Here is a 5472-nt window from a genome sequence, read left to right on the forward strand (position 1 = left end):
TAATCCTCACACCCTCACAAGATGCCTGCCTACAACCAGACCAGCAGGTTGCCCCCCAGGTCAGCGGGGGTCTGTGAGGGGTGACCAGGCCAGCAGGGGGGGCAGTTGGGGGCAACCAGCTTAGCAGGGGGGGCAGTTAGGTGTGGCCATGCTGGCGGGGGGTGGGGGGGCAGTTAAGGGCGATCAGGCAGGCAGGCAGGTGAGCAGTTAGGAGACAGCAGTCCTGGATTGTGAGAGGGATGTCCGACTGCTGGTTTAGGCCCAATACCCAGGATCAGGCTTAAACTGGCAGTCGGACATTCCCAGAGGGGTTCCGGATTAGAGAGGGTGTAGGCTGGGCTGAGGGGGACCCCCCTTCCACGAATTTCATGCACTGGGCCTCTAGTATGTGTATAAGTTTTTTGGTTGATCTCCTCTGTCCCTCACCCCCTTCCCTTAGAGAATCCTGTCTGTTACATGCTTCCATGTCTCTGGATCTATTTTGTTCATCAGCATTTTTTTTTTCAATAGATTCCACATCTAAGTGAGATCCTGTGATATTTGTCTTACTCTGACTGGCTTATTTCACTTAGCATAATACTCTCCAGGCCCCCTCCATGCTTTCTCAAAGGGTAAAAGATCCTGTTTTTTTTTTGTTTGTTTGTTTGTTTTTTGTGCAGTTGTCTGTTAACCATTCACCAGCACATCACTCCCTGGAGGTGTAATTGATCTAACACGGGGCCCAGTGTTTTCTAAATATGGGCATCCTTACTTTCTAAAGCTCCCCAAGCAGTTCTAATGTATGTGTCCCGGGCTTGCAAAGGTAATTTCCAGATCATCTCTTCCAGTCCCCTTGTGCTTACAAATGAAGAAGCTCAGACTGTAGGACAATTGCTCCCCTGGACATATGGATCTTAAAAGAACAAATTCACCCCTTACAGCCTGATGTGTCTCATAGCTTTTTTAATCCATTCATTTACTGGTGGGCACTTGGGCTCTTTCCAGATCTTCGCTATTGTAAATAGTGGTGCTGTGAACATAGGGGTACATATATTCTTTCAGATTGGTGTTTTGAGCTTCTTAGGATATATTCCTCTGCTGCATGTTATTCCATAGCTTTTTTTTTTTTAAATATATTTTATTGATTTTTTACAGAGAGGAAGGGAGAGAGATAGAGAGTTACAAACATCAATGAGAGAGAAACATCGATCAGCCGCCTCCTGCACATCTCCCACTGGAGATGTGCCCGCAACCCAGGCACATGCCCTTGACCGGAATCGAACCTGGGACCTTTCAGTCCGCAGGCCGACGTTCTATCCACTGAGCCAAACCGGTTTTGGCATTCCATAGATTTTTTAATCCATTCATTTACTGGTGGGCACTTGGGCTCTCTCCAGATCTACGCTATTGTAAATAGTGGTGCTGTGAACATAGGGGTACATATATTCTTTCAGATTGGTGTTTTGAGCTTCTTAGGATATATTCCTAGAAGTGGGATCACTGGTCAAATGGCAGGTCCTTTTAAAATTTTTTGAGGAAACTCCATACTGTTTTCCATGATGGCTGCACCAGTCTGCATTCCCACCAGCAGTGCACAAGTGTTCCTTTTTCTCCACATCCTCTCCAGCACTGTCATTTGTTGATTTGTTGGTGATAGCCATTCTGACAGCTGTGAGATGATGCCTCATTGCTGTTTTAATTGGCAGCTCTCTGACTTTGAGCATTTTTTCATATGTCTCTTGGCCATATGTATGTCCATGTTGGAGAAGTGTTTATTTGGGTCCTTTGCCCATTTTAAAAATTTTATTATTTTTCTTCCTTTTGTTAAATTGTATGAGTTCCTTATATATTTTGGATATTAGCTCATTATCTGATATATCATTGGCAAATATGCTCTCCCATGCAGTGCGTTCCCTTTTCATTTTGATGCTGGTTTCTTTTCCTATGCAAAAGCTTTTTAGTTTGTTGTAGTCCCATTGGTTTATTTTTCCTTTGTTTTTCTTGCCATGTGTTGTATCATGAAAATGTTGCTGTGTGAGATGTCTGATGTTTATTTTTCTGTGTATGTTTTCTTCAACGGTTTCATGACTTAAATTTAGATATTTTATCCATTTTGAGTTTATTCTTGTGTAGGGAGTAATTCTTCATATGTATTAGATATTAACCCCCTTATAGGATGTATCATTGGTGAATAATTTCTCCAATTTGGTAGGTTGTGCTTTCATTTTGTTGATTGTTTCCTTTGTTGTGCAAAACCTTTTTAGTTTGATGTTGTTCTATTTGTTTATTTTTTTCTTTTGTTTCCTTTGCCGGAGGAGACATATTAAAAAAAAATTGCCAGCAGCTTCACTGGGGTGCCACCTGACTAGTCCCACAGAGCCCCCACTTAGAAAGACTGCATTTAGTTTAATGCCCTGCTGTTACTTTATTGAAATTCTTTTGAAAAATATATTTTATTGATTTTTTACAGAGAGGAAGGGAGAGGGATAGAGAGATAGAAACATCGATGAGAGAGAGACATTGACCAGCTGCCTCCTGAACACCCCCTACTGGGGATGTGCCTGCAACCAAAGCACATGCCTTTGACTGGAATCAAACTTGGGACCCTTCAGTTCGCAGGCGGATGCTCTATCTACTGAGCCAAACCTGTCAGGGCCTTTATTGAAATTTTTAATGATTTTTAAAAAATATAAGTTTTTATTGATTTTATAGAAAGAGGAGGGGAGGAGAGAGAGATAGAAACATGGATGAGAGAGAGTCAGCTATCGGCTGCCTCCTACACATCCTGACTGGGAATAGAACCGGTGACCTCTTGGTGCATGGAACGATGATCAGCCAAGTGAGCCACACTGGCTGAGCTTTTAGTGATTTTTTTAAACAAGGATTTTATGTTTATATTTTGCACAAGGCCCTGCAAATTGAACAGCTGGTCCTGCCCACGTGGGGAAGGTGAATCTATCTTTTGGGACCATTCTTCAGAAGGCTTACTTGCTTGTACTGCCCCAGCATATTAACTGCAATTGTCACTTCCATTTATCAGTTTAGATACTTTTAGAGTAAAATCTGCAGTAATTTGAAGATTTAATCATGTAATATTGAAAATTCAGAATTTGTTGTTCATTATATTCCACAAATGAGTGAGATCATGTGACTGGCTTATTTCACTTAGCATAATGCTCTCCAGTTCCATCCATGCTGCTTCAAATGGTAAGAATTCCTTCTTTTTCACAGAAGCATAGTATTCCATTGTGTAGATGTACCACAGTTTTTTAATCCACTCATCTTCTGATATTTTACAGAGAGGAAGGGAAAGGGATAGAGAGTTAGAAATATCGATGTGAGAGAAACATCGATCAGCTGCCTCCTGCACACCCTCAACTGGGGATTTGCCCATCGTCAAACCTCAGAGGGAAGTAGGGGAGGGTGGGGGTAAGGGGGAGAGATCAACCAAAGGATTTGTATGCATGAATATAAGCCTAACCAGTGGACACAGACACCAGGGGGGTGGAAGCATGAGTAGGGGTGTGGGGGGCAATGGGGGATAAGGACACATATGTAATACCTTAATCAACAAAAAAAATTAAAAAAAAGAAATTACAGAATTTGGAGTTAGAGAAAAGTGGATTCAAACAAAAGATACACATGTACTAATGTTTAGATCTGAGCATGTTAACCTGCTTCTTTGGGCTGTAGCTTTGGGACTGGTGTAGGCAGCTGTGCACCTCCTGTTCTGCATAAAATCTTATAGACACAGCCCAAGGGACAACGTGGAGCTGAACTAAAGCCTTTGTTGCTTTGGTAAGCCATCTGTCTTGGCACATGCATTTGTAATTTGCAGAAAGTGGCTATATAGGCTTGTGATGGCCCTGCCCAGCTTTCTCATTTTTGAAAATGAGAACAGTGCTTGTTGGCTACAAAGATTTTGATAACACATGAAGTGTTTAATTTAGGAATCACTCTAGACGCATGAAATCCTTTTCCTAAAACTAAGTATTTACACTCAGAACTTTGAAGAGACAACCAAAATGTTAGCTAATATTTAAATTCTAATGTTAATAAACTAGTGGAACATAAAAAATATATATTGCTAGGAAAGATGTCTGAGATTTTACTGCTTGTTTTCTTCTAGGCTTTTTATAGTTTCATAACTTACATTAAGTCTTTGTTGCGGGCAAGTTCCTCAGCCAGGGACTGAACCCCTCTGGGTGCAGGAAATTGGAAAAACACGGGTAACAGCAGGTAGGTGGAACATGCTTTATTATGAACAAAGCAGCCCACAGCTGGTTGGTTAGTGGCAACTTATATACACACTCAAACAAAAGAGGTCTTGTGTCAATTAGTGACACTCATGCTACATTAACATAAGCAGGTTATATAAGTAGCCCAAGGAGGAATGGGATTGGAGGAGTATGTATAGTGCTACTGCTGAGTCAGTGCCCTCACACATGCGTAGGGCAAAGGGGCCTTTAACTTAGTAATACTGCTGTGTCCTTGCCTACATGCATGTGTATGGGGAGTAGGCCTTGAACCTCTGGTGTACTCTGGTCAGGGCCCCCACAGTCTTTTACCCATTTTTAGTTTATTCTTGTATATGTTGTAAGTTGGTAGTCTAGTTTCACTTTTTTAAACGTATCTCTCCAATTTTCCCATCATCATTTATTGAAGAGACTATCTTTACCCCATTGCATGTTCTTTCCCCCTTTGTCAAATATTAATTGACCATAAAGAACCTGGGTTTATTTTGGGGCTCTCTATTCTTTTCCATTGATCTACTTTTTTTGTTTTTAGGCAAGTAGCATGCTGTTTTGATTACTATAGCCATGTAGTAGTGCAATTACATTTTATCATCTCAAGTATTTGTAAAGTAACAGCTCTTGGCTGCTCCTGTTGTTTTGTATAAGGAAAACAAGTGAAGTCGGGAGACCTGTATTTAATAATGTTGTATATTGGTAAGAAGGCATCATCATAAGTGTCAAGAACCATTTGAAACTTCTCATTCATTCATCTAAGCAAGCCATACCTACCCTGTGCATATACTATGGTACCATGCTCTCTCCCAATCCCATTCTTCCTTAGGCTCCTTCATTATCTTACAGTGATATAACATGGTTCTAATCTACCAGTTTTTGCTCTATTAAAGTACTGTTTGTCCAAAGCCTGTTTCTCCTCTGCTAAGCCTACACTTTTCTTGTAACTGTTAACTAAATCAACACAAATACCTAATAATCATCTAATGTAGGGATGGGATGAGGTGGGGTGGAAGATGGGGTTGGAAAGGTTTCAGTCATTATAGTATAGTAGCCCAGTGCACAAATTTCATGCACATTAAAAGGGAATTAATTGCCTTAACCAGTTTGGCTCAGTGGATAGAGCATTGGCCTGAGGACTCAAGGGTCCTGGGTTCGATTCCGGTCAAGGGCATATACCTTGGTTGCAGGCACATCCCCAGTGAGGAGTGTGCAGGAGGCAGCTGATTGATGTTTCTCTCTCATC

Source organism: Myotis davidii, unplaced genomic scaffold (genome assembly GCF_000327345.1).
Source record: "Myotis davidii unplaced genomic scaffold, ASM32734v1 scaffold2171, whole genome shotgun sequence".
Classification (NCBI taxonomy): domain Eukaryota; kingdom Metazoa; phylum Chordata; class Mammalia; order Chiroptera; family Vespertilionidae; genus Myotis; species Myotis davidii.